This window comes from Peromyscus californicus, unplaced genomic scaffold (genome assembly GCF_007827085.1).
Source record: "Peromyscus californicus insignis strain IS unplaced genomic scaffold, ASM782708v3 Scaffold_14__1_contigs__length_90479793_seg_2, whole genome shotgun sequence".
Classification (NCBI taxonomy): domain Eukaryota; kingdom Metazoa; phylum Chordata; class Mammalia; order Rodentia; family Cricetidae; genus Peromyscus; species Peromyscus californicus.
The window spans coordinates 53,260,933-53,277,739 of NW_026294436.1; the positions used below are offsets into that span (position 1 = coordinate 53,260,933).

Below are 16,807 nucleotides of genomic sequence, written 5' to 3' on the forward strand. Positions count from 1 at the left end.
TACAATACTAGGTTCAGAGCAGGCATCCAGCCTCTATTGCCTTCCCCCGCCCTTGCTTACTTTTCTGTGATATAGTGTCTGATGGCTGATCATGTCTCTGAATAGCCAAGCATGGTGCTCTGTTGCTTACGTCTGGGTTGAACAGGTTGGGTCATTCTGGTGAGAACTAATGGCTTGAAAACATACGGGCGGTGGTGGTATACGCCTTTAATCCCAGCACTTGGGAGGCAGAGACAGGTAGATCTCTGTGAGTTCAAGGCCAGCCTGGGCTACAGAGTGAGTTCCAGGAAAGGCTCCAAAGCTACACAGAGAAACCCTGTCTTGAAAAAAAAGAAAAGAAAAGAAAACATAAAATCCTTGCTCTCATGGTGCTGACGTGCTCATGAAGTTTTCTATATAAACAGTTTTTGTATCTGTTCGTCCATGCTTAGACCGTCCAGTTCCCAAGGACCTGCGGTCTTTACCACTGCCTCCAATCAGTATGCAAACTTGCCTTCAATCTCACTTCTCTTCTTTCCTCCCCATCCTCCAATAAACACAGCTCTGACTGGGACCTATCCCAGCTCCTGAGTCCTCAGACCCACAAGAACTGCTGTCAGAAGGAGGTGGCTGCACTTACCCGCAGGTCTGTCACTTAATAGGGAGACTGCACCTGTCTTCTGTCCCGTGGGGCTATTACCTCTCAGCTGGGCACTCCCAAGGGACACTCCAACTCCCCAGTTCCATAATCTAAACATGAGATTATTCACTTGCCTAAACTCTCAGTCCTCAGAGCCTTATCTTCAGCCTTGACAACTAATTAATAACTTCCATTTTCCTGCTAAGGAATTGTAGGGAGATAAATGCCGGTCTTTCAACCCCTAGTTCTCATTATCATCGATTATAACATTTCCCAATTCAGGACAAGTCCTCTGCCCTGGATGTTTCCCTTCCAGCCCTAAGGGTCATGGATGATGATATCCTACTTCTAAGTGCTTCTACTATCTGGCCTTCAAGTTCCAAGACAGCCTCAGTGCCATGCTTCCCAGCAGAGCTGTGGGAAAGATACTGGAATCTTTGCAAAGACATTCACCGGTTCACCAGTCTTGTGTCAGATTGGGGCTGTGTGTCACACTTATTTTGGAAACCTTTATGTTATCAGTCACCATACCAGTGACCTTTTTTATATTCATTTATCTTACTTTAGGAGTACGAGTGTTTTCTCTACGTATATGTGTGTTCACCACTTGAGTGTCTGGTGCCCTCAGGGGCCAGAAGAGGGTGTTGGATCCCCAGAACTGGAGTTACCGATGGTCATGAGCCACCATGCAGGTACTGGAAACAGAACAAAGTTCCTCTGCAAGAGCAAAAAGTACTCTTAATTGTTGAGCCACCTCTCCAGCCCTGCCAGGAACTTTGTTATGATTCTGTCTTTAAGAATGTCTGAGTAGGTGAATACAGGTGACTCTAAATAATCCTTTCTGGTCTCTGACCACTGGGGTCATTGGTGCAGATTTTACAAAATACCGATTCCCAGGTCCTGTCCTACATCATTAGATTAGAATCCTTTAAAGTAATGTCTGAAGTCTGTAATTAAGGAAAAGTAAAGGCTTTGGATGGTTTTGGAGTCAGGTAGGGCTGAGAGCCGTTGGCATGGTGATTAAGAGTCTGAATTCTGGGCCCAAATGTGGAATAAATTTTTATAGATGTCATACCTCACCTAGCACCTCACATCTCAGAGGGACTCATAAATCATAATTAAAACTGGCCATTATTGAGCACCTATTATATGTAAGTGATGCACTGGATATGAACACACAGTATTTCATGCTGTTCTTACAAAAGACAGCTACCCACACCATGTCCAGAGAGACTGAGCCTTCCTGCAGAGCGGTGGTTCTCAACCTTCCTAATGCTGTGACCCTTCAACCCAGTTCCTCATGTTGTGACGACCCCCCAACCATAAAGTTATTCTCATTGCTATTTCATAACTGTAATTTTGCTACTGTTATGAATCATAATGTAAATATCTGATATGCAGGATGGTCTCAGGTGACCCCCGTGAAAGGGTTGTTCAGCACCCAAAGGTGCTGTGACCCTCAGGTAGAAAATCACTGCTATAGAGGAAAGCCTGGGGCCCGAGTCATCTTCCAAAGCTAATCCCTATTTCACATCACACCCTCCACACACACTTATGGAATGTGTGGACCTCAAGTATTACAGCCGCAGAAAATAGCAGAATCCCTTTTATTCCTCTTGTCTCAAATGCAACGCCACTGTCTCTGTTGGGCGTATACAATGAGTGCCCAGTCATGTAAAAGCGGGTGAAAACAGCACCAGTTTTAGGTAGACGCCTGCGTGGCAACCAGGAAAGTTCAGCTGGCCCCAAATGGATAAATTCTGATTTTTAAGCTTTCAAGCTCTCATTAACTTGTGGCCATATATGGAGTTTCAGACCAGGACTGAGCAGGAAGAGCTTGCAGCCTGTGGAGAGCTGGGAGGAAGTGCTCTGGTGATGAGAGGGAGGAATCGGATTGGAACTGAGTAGGCAAGGGCTTATGGGAAGATTCTGGTGTGGAGCAGGGTGCTCAGTCATTCACCCAGTGCCTTTCACCCCTAGACAGTGTTTCATAACACACAGTAATTCAAATTGTATTTATTGTCATTATGGATATATATGCTATGGGAGGGGCACGTGCTATGTCACATATCGGAAGGTCAGAGGAAAAGTCCGTAGAGGCAATTCTCTCCTTCCTTTGTGGCTTTCCAGGGATAGAACTCCAGTCATCAGGCTTACTCAAAAAGTGCTTCACCTACTGAGCCCACATGAACCACAATCTTAATGGCCACAAATAGCATTTCATGGTTTACCTTAGGCCACACATACCAATTTGCATAGGGAAGCTAACATTTGAATTTGGATTCCAGAAATGAACATAGACTCTCAGGTAGACTAATGCAGACAATTGGCATGTCTAAGAAGGGGCAAAGGGCAATCGATAAGGCCCCAAGCTCACTTAAAGGAGCTGTTCTGGGAAGGAAATGACACTGAGCTTGGCTGCTATGATCAGGCAAAAGGCTGTCGGTCATCAAAGGTCTGTGGGCAAACTCTAAGCCCTTCTGGTCCCTGCAAACGAACAGTGTGCTCTGAATTCTGCACCCAGTCCTCACAACAAGGATTTCTGTGACTTGCGGGTCAGAGAATCTCCTAGTTTCACAGGTTTAGATCCCGGGGGTGGGGGTGGGGGCAGTGATAAGCTCTAGTTTAGCTGCCTGGTTTCTGCTTTGTGCACACTCACAGGCAATATAAACACACACACACACACACACACACACACACACACACACACACACACACACACACAAGAAAACAAAACTATACACAAGCATGAACAAACATATGAATACGGGCATATACAAACACACGCAGTCATGTTCAAACATGCATATGTAGGCATGTGCAAATACAGGCAAGCGTAATCATACACACTCATACACTCCAAGCACATGCCCTCACCAGATTCCCACCCCCTGTATGTATGTACTACCTCCCTTGCCCAGCTCTTTTACCTTGTAAAGGGACATTCAGGATGGCTTCATTGCTGCCCAAGACTAAAATCAGTTGAAGTGTCGTGCTTGGTGGCTTCACCAGGGCATCAAGAACCAGATGAATGGGAGTTAAATGGTAAAGGACATATCTTGAGGGGGTAGCTGTCCTTCAGAGATACGGGAAGACAAGGGGTCCTCACAACAAAGGACACGTCTCCCTTTTAGTTCATTCCTGGTGCCACCAATGATCCAGAAATTGAGTCTTAACGCCTCATTTGTTCAGAAGTACATCTTCCCTTGAATTGGTAAATGATGCTCAGTGACACAGGGAGACCTTCACGGCAAAGGTTTCGCATCGCTTTACCTGTTAAAATTCTCTTAGTTCATTTTAATTAAAAACATTGTGAGCACTGTTCACATCATAGAGCCTCCTCGGGTTTAAGTGAGAGGCTTTCCAGCCTTGACAACAGATGGGGAGGGAGCGGAGCAGGGACGGAATGAAGGGTGATGCCCGGCTTTACCTAACGTAGCAGGTGTGCAGTGACTGGGGTAGCATTATTATGAGCGGGACAGTGGTTTTCGGGACCTCCACTCTCTGACTGAGTGGCTCTGACCTTCTAGACAGACCCTCTGGGTCCCCCACTTACCTGCCTCCCCAAATGGACAGCCCTCTTTTTCCTCCCAGCTTCACAGTAGTCTGATGACTCTTTCTTTCCAGCCTGCCTTCGCTGTCCTGTGACTGCTCTCTCTGTGATTAAAAAGACATGACATTCATGTTCTTTAAAATCCTTTCCCAGATACCATCTAATTTTTCTCTACACAATCTTCCTCTTAACCCACGAGGCACATGCCCAGGATTGCTTTTCTTCAGGTAGTAAACTGTGAAGACCGCGGTATGACTGCTCTATTTGTGCTATTTCTAGACAACGCAGTCTGCCTTCCTTATTGATGCGTATTTTAGAGTCTGCATTACTTACCGGCAGAGCCTAATGCACAGTGTGATAGTCAAAACAGTAAGCCCAGGGTATGCTGGAAGCCTGTGATCCTGTTACTGAGGTATTATGGGGGCTCTGGTCCTCAATCCCTATACTTCAAGCTTTCCGACCACAGGCTAACCTGCTTTAGGAGGCAGTTAGAGGCCTGTCACTGGAGGGGTGTGAACCGTGAGAAGATGGTCTTCTGGTGTTGCTGAGGGAACTGATGGAGAGAGTAGGGTGTAAGAGCAAATCCCCGCACTTCCAGTCAACTGTGATACTCTCACTTTATGAAAGGGTCACAGAAAGGTCTTGCTAAAACTGTCCTCTTCTACAAACACTTTGCAGCCCAAATTTTTTCTAGGGTTGTTCCCTGCCCCCCCCCCTCTCTCTCTCTCATGATTTTGTATATGTGTGTGTGTGTGTGTGTGTGTGTGGCGGGGGGGTGCTGTGTGTGAGTGCAGGCACGCATGTGCCACAGCACATGAGTAGAGGTGAGAGGAAAACCTCAGATGCCAGTCTTTGCCTTTCACCTGGAGACGGTCCTCTTCGCAGTCCTCAATGCGTAGGCCAGACTAGCTAGCTTGAGAACTTCCAAGGATTCTCCTATACCAGAATTACAAATAGAGTCTCCCACATCTGACCTTATGTGGTTCTGGGGATTCAAACTGAGGCTCTCATACTTGTGTGACAGTTGCTTTGTCTACTGAGCCAGAGCTCTAGTCTCAAACATTGCATTTTAAGGGAAACATTTGGTGCGTTTAAATTCTGCTAACCACCCTTGTCCTCAAAGAAAGAAATCTTTGGACATTTGTTCAGTTTTTCTTCCCTTAACACTACACAGCACCAGCCAAGTCTCAAAGCAAACGCCCTGTTTGCAACTTTGGAGGCAAAGCCCTTCCAATAGAGCAGAATCCGTCAGTCAGAAGCTCTGGAGTCAGCAAAGGCAAGGCAGGAGGATCTGCTCCCCCCTCCTGCCCTGGCTGATGAGTTCTCCCTCCTCCTCCCTTCTTTCTAAACCTCCTGCGGCACTTTTAAAATCCAGTCCTCAGCATCCTCCAGGGCTCTTTCCCCAAGCATCATTTGGTCTCGGAGAATGCAAACTGTTCTAATGTTAGCCTGAGGAAGCATTTCCCAAAGTGTGATTAGAGGAATACTTGCCTTAATAGGTACTTCTGGTAAAGAGGTCCTTGTGCTCAAATATTGCTGCGTGCATTCTTCCCCTTTGGAAAATTCCAGTGCACAGTAAAATTCCAACACAGTGAAAGTTTTGAGCAGTCTTGTGCAAAGAGACATGTTCCACATTTTAAACCAGAGTTTCTCAAATATATTTGATCATACTAGATTTTCAGAACACTGGTTTGTGTGTATATGGGCCTGCACATGCATGCATGCATGCGTGTGTGTGTGTGTGTGTGTGTGTGTGTGTGTGTGTGTGTGTGTGTATGTGCATGCATATTCACCTGTGTGAGGGAATTCATGTACACACATTTGGAGACTAGAGGCCAACCTTGCGCAATGTTCCTCAAGAGACACCCACTTTGTTTTCTGAGACAGGGTCTCTTACTGGGATGTAACGTTCACTGGCTAGGCTAGGCTGGCCAGTGAGCTTCAACAATCCTCCTGTCTCGACTTCCCCAGCACTGAGATCACAAGCATATGTACCACTACACCTGGCTCTTTTTATTAGTGCTAGGGATCAGACTCAGGCCCTTGTTCTTGTAAGGTAAGCATTTTACTCTTTGAGCTATCTCCCCAACCCCTAGGACATTAATTTTTATTGGAGGGGAGGTGGTGGGGAACTGACCTATGGCTAGTGAGTTAGTACTTAAAATATCTGCAAAGCCTTGCTTAGGGGAAAGGATCCTGCTATCATTCATAGTTAGGAGGGCATGGTTTTAGTTTTATATTGTTTGGATTGACTGGTACCCACCTGCATCTCTAGGCATAGTGACATCAATAAGTGATACCACCAGGGTCTTTCATCAAAAGCAGAGCCCTGGCACTTCCCTCTGGAACAGTCTTTGATGAGTGCTACTGACTTATCTCTGAGTCACTATTAGTGACATTCAGGGCAGGATGACCTTCCTATTCGGGGCTGTGCCCAGGTCTCATCTGCAGGTTCCTCCAGCAGCAGGTGTATTTCATCTTCCAGCTCCAAGGCATTTGTCCTGCAGCACCTGGTGTGGAGCGATAATTTCTGCCACGGGGATGCTCCTGGTGAGCCACTTGGCAGGAGCCTGGGGCTCAGAGGCTCTCTTCACAAATCTCTAAATCAACTGGCCATGCAGATGCTGGAGCAGCAGCAGCTGTTTCTGAGGCAAAGGCCATTCATCTTCTGCCTTTTAATCTCTTGTTTGTGGGGATCCTGGAAGAGTGCAGGTCTCTGCCACCACACATGGTATGCCTGGGTGCTCACCAAGATTCATCCAGACTTTAGAATGTGCGAGGTGCTCTCAGAAAGCCAACATGTGGATGGGCAGCATCTTTTATGAGCAGGGCTTGGAGTTAGGAGGTTTCTATTTTAAAGACCTCAGGAAATACTGAGGTCCTGCTCTATACTTTCTATTGTGTGAACTCAATACAAACTGGGGATTTATTGTGCTAAATCCTGTGCTAAGAATGGAGGAAGATTTGGGGGAAAAGCAGGAGATGCCGAATCTGACTTTCTGATAAGATAATGATATCAGTACTTAGAGAGGACTTAAAGTAGAGGCTTTGGTTCACCCCAGCAATCTCCAGCCTCCCTCACACTACCCTAGATAGCTCTGATGTGAACAGAAAAGGGAGAAGCACTTTGTTAACATGGTACAGACAGCATCTCCTGTGCATGGTCAGGAAGCGTCACCCACTTACTGTCTCCAAAGCTAAACGCTTGGTCTTTGCTTCTAGCCCAGATGTCCCCAGACCTGCTCATCTCAGTTAATAACAACTCCAAATGCCTTTGGACAAAAGTCTCCCTGTCATTCCAGGCACTGTCTGTTGCTAAGTTATTAGACCTACACCCCAAACTAGCCCACACCTAATTCCTCTCTCAACCTTCACTTCTTAAACGCTGCCTAGCTCGCCATGCTGTCAAACCAGTTTTGTGACTGACAGGTCTTCCTGTCACTGCCTTCACTTCACCTATGTCCATCTTTGACTCAGCAGCCTCACTGATTCTTAAGAAACTAAGCAAGAAAATGCCACCCTTCTGCACACAGCTCCTCTGATGCCATCCTTCTTTATACAAGGTGCAAGCTACAGCCCTTCCATCATGCACAGGGTTCTCCATGAACTATCCCTCCTGCCTCCTTCCCATTTCTTTCCCTGCCACGCTTCTCTCTTCCGTCCCTACAGTACTTTTCCAAACAGATTGGGTGCACTGCACCTTGGAACTTTGTGCTCATCCCTTTTGCCCAGAAATCTTTTTTCTCGGGGTCTCTACAAGGTTGGTTCACCCCTCTCATTTCCCAAGTGTCTGCTTCCATCACCCATTCCTCACTCTCACATAAAGCACCTACTGTTCCCCATTGTTGCCTTGCTGTTCTAGCAACTATCACCATCTGCCACAGGTTATTGTTCCCATTTATGTCTCCTTCTCCCTTCTAGCTTAGAAGTGTCTTAATAGTTGTGGTTTTCTTGGTCTGACTCAGTGCAGTGTTCCATAGGACAGGGACAGACAGGCATATGGAAGCCACTCAACAAATACACATTAAGTGAAGAAACCAAATGATAACAACACTTATTATAGTAACGCTTATTAAATACATGCTAATATATAACATAAATATGTAACATGAGGCAAGATATGCATAGTATATATACATATGTGCAGTACACATATATAAATTTTGTTTAATACTTACAACTTCCCTAGAGGGAAGTATAAGAATAGACTCCCTTCCCGATTCTGAGAAAATTGAAGCACAGAGGAGTTGGTGACTTTCATCCAGTTGGCTGATGTCTCAGGAAGATTTTGAACTCATGCCTTTGCTACTCTTCCTCCCCGATTTGAAACATCAGGCAACCCTAGGCTCACAGGGACTCGATGGAAAGAGATGTGAGTTGTGGCTCTATGAAAGATTCGCTCATGAGCTAGAATTTGACGTGGGACCCAGCAGCAGAGCCAGTCCCTCTTAAGTCAAGAGAAAGAAGACTAGCATCCCAAAGAGGTTGGATGCAGAACAACTCAATATGTGGTTCTTCAGGAGTGGCTTGGACCAGTAACCTCAGTCCCACTTGCGGCAACTTTCTGGTTCCAAAGCTTCCAGTTGAGGGGAATCCTCATTCCTCGCAGAACTAGGGTACTGAGTCACTATATGTAGCAAATGGACGGTGTGAGAGCACCCAGCATCTGTTTCTATTCTGGAGGAAGCACTGACAGTAGAAATGAAAAGGCATTTTGAGTTTGTGGGAACGGGCATGGAAGACAGCAGTTCTTAAGAGGGGGATAACGAGCAGAAACAGAAACCGACAGGAAACACTGAGCGAACCATGCCATGATGGGCTGGCTGTGGATTCCAGAGTAGCTGCTGGGAGATGGAAGCAGTCAGGCCTGGATTCATCTGCCCCTGAGTCTTTGAAATGACTGCTGCCCCTCGGCGTCATCCCCTCACAATGGCTCTCTAGCCCTGGCTCCCAGGAGTGCATAGAGACGAGGCTTCCCCCAGACCTTGGTGCCTAGCGGTAGTAATGAGTCAAAGAAAGCTTCTGTCTGGGTTTCTGTCACCTCTGGCTTCTCTTTCGTCAAGATGAACTGTGAGCTGCTTTTCCCTAGAGCCATGAGGTTTGAGGTCACGGTCCTCCCAGACCCCACACATCCTGGTTGCATCCATTTTAGCACTCCATGTCATCTTTTTGGAGCTCACACACTGTGACTCAGAGAAAGGCCTTATTTGAAGAAATAGAAGGCCAAATGCTTGCACATTTAAACAAGAAAGAAGTACTAGGGGCCCCGTGAGTGCCCTTAAATCCTGGCAATGGCTACAGTTATCTGTGAAAGCGTTACTGAGAGCAACAGCACTGGATACAACACACCCCACACAAACTGCTGACACTGCCTTCCTAGCTGCGGCCGACTTCATATCAAGTACAACCATCCTACCATCAGAGGTCCTCAGCACTTCAGGAACTGAACAGGGCAGGTTAGTCTCCAGCAACTACTACTGTTTCAACAGTGAGAAGCAATAGCATGTCCTGGGAGATGTGTACTGCCAACACACACACATACACACACCACACCACACACAACCCATACACACTCCACACAAATTACACACAACACAACATTCAACACACACACCATGTACACATTGCACACATCACACACATCCACACTACACACACACCACATACACGTGTATAGACTATGCACACATACACATACCACATACATACACACATCACACCTACACATATCACATATATACATACCACACACACACATACACACATATACACACCACACACATCCCACAACCCACATATATAACACACACACATCCCCCCCCACATATACATATACACACACCACACATATACACATACCAGCCACATATACCAGAACACACACTTCACACTCATACACCACACACACACACACACACACACACACACCAAACATATACCACACACACACTACGTATACACATACCACATATACCATACCACTTACACTATATATACTATAAACACACATATAGTACACCACACACACTTCACATGCTATAATACACATACCACATATATATGCTACATACACATACCACCCACATATACCATACCAAATACACATACATCACACACATGCATATACACACACATACATACACACATATATACACACAAACAGCACATCTACATATACCACACACAAACACATACACTACACACAAATACCCACACACACTCCACATCACACACACCACATAGTTTCTTTAAAACCTTCACAACACACAAACAACCCCATCTGTCAAGACAGATTCCACAGTAGTCTCTGAACTGAGTGCTTGAAAACAGTGTTTGTCTCCATTTCTTCAGGAACAAAGCCAGTGAAGGCCGAGAGTCAGAGAGGCGGAACTCAGCTCCTGTGAAAACATCTCAAGCTTAGCTGCGAACAGAGCAGGAGATGGTGTGGGCCCGGCAGGTTCGTCCCATGATGTGCATGGCTAGCAGTTCCTCTCCCCACCTCCTTTACTGGCTTGGATTTAGATGCACAGAGGTTCAGTCTAGACACATCAGCTACTACCTATGTGAGTGGGTAATCCACTTAACTTCTGAATTTTATTCACTGATCGTACAGGAAACCCCTTCCTTGGTCACTTCAAAATTCCCACTCTAACTGTGAGAACACAGAGTGTCCTGTCCAGGGAGGAAGACACATCTGCCCACAGCTGCTCTGGGTTTTCCCACTGCCTCGATCCCCGCCCCCACTCACTTTACACTGCAACCTCTATTATCAGACCCAAATGGGTAAAATGATGCCCGCTTTCCCTTGCCATTGGTTGATTTGTGAGATTTGTGCCTCGCAGAACCACTTGCATGAACCTAACTAAATTTAAAACTTAAATTATCTCTTGTTCATTGGAGGCTCAGTCATTACTTTGAACTTGATCAGTAGGGAAAAAATTCCTTTAGGATATAACTATGATTAAAATCTCCCAAGTCCTCTATGCCACCAAATGACTCTTCGGGAAGAATCCTTTGATGAGGCAAGTATGAATTAACCGAAAACACCAAGATTAATCCACTCCTGGGTATAGACATTATGGAAAAAGCAGTTTCAAGATGTCTCCAGTTTTGCAGACCGGCTTGCATCTGGCTTTCCTGAAGGACGCCTGCTGAGCAGAGGGAAAAGCCTGGTTGGCTCAGCCCAGCCTCCAGGGTGTCCCTGCAGCCATGGGGTGCCTTATTCTCCAGGTGGAGCAGCGGAAATGATTTGATGGACGGGACTTTCACTGTAACTGTTCTCCCAGCAAAGCTCCTCTCTGGGGACCTCAGACTGGCACCTTTCACCGTTGTTAAATTCACTTAAGATAAAAGCGACACCAGGCGAACGACAAGGGAAGAGCCATTAAGGGCTGAGTGTAAGCCTTGACTGACAAGCAGGCTCTCCAAAATGCTCAGCTGCCAGCCTAGACCAGCAGGAATCACTAACCCGAATGCCTTCCTTAGCCAGTGCTTGACAAACAGGCAGGGCCCAGGTCAAGCCTACAGGGCCTCGGTCCTTTGTTCCCACCACCTCAGCCACTGGGAGCAGCCACCTACACCACCAGGAAAGAGGGGACCCCTGCCTGCCAGGTGAGACCCTCTCCTTTGCCTGCTTTCAGGTTGGTGCCTGAGGATGAGCCATGGGCTGTAGAGCTGTGATTCCCTCACTGTGTAGTTGGGAGAGACAGGGTGAAGACTGGACTCAGCAAACCACAGAGAATGCATAGGCTGCCTCTATAGCATAATGCAGAGCCTGTTTTCCCCTCTGAGGACAGAGTCGTGTTGACTGTCGTGTCTTTCCTTGGGACTGTGAACAAGGCTAGCCTTTGGGGCCCTTTGTTGAGATGTGCCACCACGTATCCTGGCCCATGCAGGGCTCTACAGCAAGGAGTTTTTGTAAACAACCAGCTAAAGAAGTTTTAGGAAAATTATCATCATCGTCGTTGTCATCATCATTATCATTATCATCATCATCATCATCATAAGGTTTTACTACGGAGCCCAGGTTAACCCGGAATTTTTGATCTTCATACCTCCATCGTCTGAGTCCTGGGACTACAGACAGACATCAACATGCCCGACAATGTTAGGAAATTTTATTAAGGTAACTTCTACCATTGGAAGTTTCTGGAAAACATACAAATAGAAACCCCAGAGAAAATTGCCATCACACAGTAAATCCACAGTTGAAATACACAGCTGCTCCTAAGCGCAGTGTCTCCTAATACTTGCTGGATTCCTTCTCCAGCTCGCCCATGTCTTAGCTGTGTGACCTGGAGAGAGTTACTTAACCTCTCTGTGCTTTCATGTCTACGTCTTTAAGATCAAGTAGAGGGCCTCCTGCCTGGAGTCACAAAGAACATTCAATGAGTTTGAAATGTGAAACCCAGGCTGAGGGATAGCTCACCCACTCAAGTATTTGTTGCACAAGCATTCAGAACCCCAGGACTCATGTGAAAAAGAAAGAGAAAGAAAAGGTGTGCATGGTGACGCTCATGTAATTGTAACCCCAAGACTAGGGAGGAAGAGACAGACAGGTCCCTGGGGCTTGCCGGTCACCTAGCATAGCCAAATTAATTGAAGAATTCCACTGAAAATCTCAAATAAATAAGGTGGATGATGGATGGCACCTGAGGAACAACCCGAAAGGTTGACTGCTGGCCTCCACAGGCTTGAGTACATGCACACACCAACATACACATGCGTGTCATAAACACACACACACACACACACACACACACACACACACCATGAAGCCAAGCACACTGTAAATAATAAATGCATAAGTATTGCTGAGCATCAATTTCCACCTTGCCTTTGGCTGTGATTGCAATTCCAATATAACACTGCTTCTCTGTCTGTGGTACTTTGAGCCTGGGGATGATCTAATAGTGCTTAACAATGCTTTGGGCTACCCCATCTACATTAGGGGTCCATTATTGGTAGCTAGTGGGCATATCATACAGCCTTGCTCTCTATTGCAAAGGATTCTGAAACACCAACAAGTGAGAAGGTTGAAATCCCTTCAACAGATTCAGGTATACTACTTGAAACAGATTCTTGCCCAGTTGCTCACTCTGGACTCAGCTCTGGGTGTGTTCTTTGGGGGACCTGAAATGTGGGCATGTCTAACATGTGCTTAGAAACACAACTTTCCTCCTCCCCAGCTGCTTCATCACTTGCTGCCTCCATCCATGAGATGCCCCCTTTGGAGGAATAACTATCCTGCATCGGTGCCACTCTGGGAGTGTAGACAGTCTAGGATGCAACTGTCATGAAGGTCCTGAAGGGCCCTGTTGGTGACAGTCTTTTGTCACCACAGTTCTTCAATTTCTTTCTCTAAAGTCTCTCCCAATGCGGGGGAGAAAATCTAGCTGGTTCTTGTAACCCATGTCATCAAAATCATCCCTTCTCCTTTCCCCTCCATCACTTCAGTGGTCTCCATCATCAAAATGTCTCTGTTTTGTTGTTTGTTTGTTTTTGCTCTTTTGGGGGCCCACAACCCAGCTCCTGAATAAATCACACATAGAGGTTTGTTCTTACTTCTGAATGTCCAGCCTTAGTTTGACTTGATTGCCAGGTTTCTTTCACTTTTCCCATTCTCTTACTTCTGTGTATCTTACTCTTACTCCTACTCCATGGCTGTGCAGCTGGGTGGCTGGCCCTTGATGTCCTCCTCCTTCCTCTCTCGTTCCTTGATCTTTTCTCCTCCCAGATTTCTCCTTCTATACATTTTCTCTGCCTGCAAGCCCCGCCTATCCTTTCTTCTGCCTCGCTAATGGCCACTGAGAGCTTTATTAGACGATCAGGTGTTTTAGATAGCCTCAGTAACACAGCTTCACAGAGTTAAACAAATGCAACATAAACAAAAGTGACACACCTTAAAATAATAGTCTACAACACTGTCTTCCTCCAACTGAGATCTGGTAGACTTAATGCATATTGTATGGTCTCATCAGGTTGCATAGTGGAGCAATATTCTTTCCACTTTACACAAATTTACAGAAGCATAACTTTGAAAACCAATATTGTGATGTTACCACTTCCACCAAGTCTTGAATCCTTCAATAAGCAAAACAGCATGGATGTAGTCAGAGGGCACGCAGTTGTCTTCCACATCTCAATTTTATTGACCACTGAGAATTTTGTTTTATTGTTATATAATATTTTGGGACTCTTTCCGCTTTCATTAGACAATGAGGTTCTTCTTTCATATTGAAAACTAAGCGCCACTGTTCTGCCTTGTATAGCAGCTTCCCACGCTTATTTAGTTATTTTCTGAGCATAACTTCCTAGAATATAGTTTAAGGATCTTTTGATACATAAAGATTTTTTTTGAATTGCAAGGGCTCACACTTAGTTATATCCATTGTCTTAGTTAGGGTTTATATTGATGTGAAGAGACACCATGATCCCAGCAATTCTCATAAAGGAAAACATTGAATTGGGGTTGCTTAAGTTTAGTCCATTATCATCATGGAGGCATGCAAGTAGACATGGTGCTGGAGAAGGAACTGAGGGTTCTACATCTTGATCTGCAAGCAGCAGAAGGAGACTGTGCCCACACTAGGTGTAACTTGAGCATAGGAGACCGCATAGCCTACCTCCATATTGACACACTTCTTCCAACAAGTGTTGGCCACACCTACTCCAACAAAGCCACATCTTTTAATAGTGCCACTCCCTTTGGGGGCCATTTTCTTTAAAACCACCACATTCCATTCTCTGACCCTCAAAGGCTTGTAGCCATATCATAATGCAAAAATACATTCAGTCCAACTTCTTCCAACAAGGCCACACCTGCTCCGACAAGGTCATACTTCCTAATAGTGCCACTCCCTATAAGCTTATGGAGGTCAATTGCATTCAAACTACCATACCCATCATAAGTTGAAAATATTATAAATTAAGAATGTTCTCTTAAATACACTAACTTACAAAAGGTATCAGCTAGGCCAGTAGCATCTTTTTCTCCATAAGTTAATTTGTTAAAAGATAAGAAATGTTTGGGATGAAGCAAAGGCTTATGTACATATTTATTTAGATAGTTGCTTATATTTATTTATTTGTTTGTTTGTTTGTTTATTTAGTTGATTAGTTACTTAGTTAGCTAGCTAGCTAGTTAGTTAGTTAGTTAGTTTATATTGTATTTGAGGTGTCCCTCCCAGTGGCCCCCTCCCTCCATTTTTCTACTGGCCTAAAGGTGTCTGTGTGCCCCTCTATAGTAAAGATTCAGTTTTTTTTTCTAGCAGTGAGTATGGAAATAACTGCAGTAGGATCCCCGCCCCCATGGCTTGGTGCAAGAGCACAGAAGTGCAGTAACAGGATTCCTTGTCTTGGTGCATAGGCACAGAAACAGGTGTTGGCTGGTTTGGGGTTAGGGTTGGACTCCCAGCTCTCTCTTTCTTTGTGATATAACCAGGAAAGGAAACCCATTGCATGGAGGGGAAATGACCTACGTTTCAGGAAAATGAAAACTTGATGCTGGGGACAAAGCCATACAATGAAAACAAAAAACCAATGGGATCATTACATGCCCCACTTCTCTCATCCCGGGGCCCACACCCACACAAACACCCCAGATTAGCAGCCCAATGCACTGTGAAATATCGGCGTTTTCCTCTGCTGTTCACGTGACTGATGGGAGCGATGGCACTCTGCAGCAGGCCAGCTTCAGCTGTTTAAAATTACTGTGTAAGCCATCAGAAATCGGGGACTGTTTTTTACCATAGATGAAGGGCATGGTGGCTGATTTTATGTATCATCTTCAGTGCATCGTGGGCTAGCCAGATAGTTGACTAAACCCTGTTACAGGCTTGTCTATGAAGATATTTCCAGAAAAAAAAAATTAGAATTCGTACTGGTGGACTGTGTAGGGCAGATGGGGGGCTTGAACAGGACAAGAGGCTGGAGGAAAGTTGAGTGAGCTTTGTCTGCCTGAGTGAGTTGGGACATCTATTGTCTCTGTGTCTCATCTTCAGACTAGACTACGTTCTATGTTCTGTACTTTTGCCTTCTTGGCTCTCAGGACTATGCGCCAGTAGATGGAAGATCATGGAACTTCTCAGCCTCCGTAATCTCTGGAGCCAACATGTTAAATGCACGTGTTATTTATACCTATTTCCGGTCCATCAGCTTCCTCTGGAGAAGGTAATACTGTAAGTTTGAGGGGTTCCTCTTCTACAGCAGTGTCTTCCCACCAGAAAAAAAAATCAATGTCTGAATTGGCTTGAAAAGTGAGTGCTTCAGTTACTGGAATGTTCTGCTTAACTGAGAATTTCCATCTGCCAACATCACATGTGGGATAAACATGTTATCACTTAACACTGAATTACACAGAGTGTAATCCCATCTTCCTTGGAGAATTTCAAAGGCACTCACAGTACTTCAGGATCATTATCATAATCTCACTTCTCAAGGCAGAGCTTCAGAGGATGTGTGGGGAAACCGTGGCAAAGAATTGTCAGCACGTAGAGTTTCATTGTTTCTGTTTTTTAATGCGAAGAACTGTGTTGACCAAGTTCATCAAGACAGGACATGTCCTGAAAGATTCTTTTTTGGGTAGTATGTGACAACAACTCATTTACATGTCATTTACCTCTTCCTCATGAAAG

At 45.4% G+C, this 16,807-nt stretch overlaps 1 long non-coding RNA gene across 1 annotated transcript in view; it reads right to left on the reverse strand.

Moving 5' to 3' along the window:
- Positions 1–16,386, reverse strand: part of LOC128109940 (uncharacterized) — a 34,851-nt gene extending 18,465 nt beyond the window's left edge. The window contains exons 1-2 of the long non-coding RNA XR_008217969.1: positions 15,794–16,386; positions 4,176–4,276 (exon numbers count right to left, since the gene is read on the reverse strand). This is a non-coding gene — a long non-coding RNA (uncharacterized LOC128109940). The remainder of the gene's footprint in view (positions 1–4,175; positions 4,277–15,793) is intronic.
- Between the last annotated feature and the right edge of the window lie 421 nt (positions 16,387–16,807).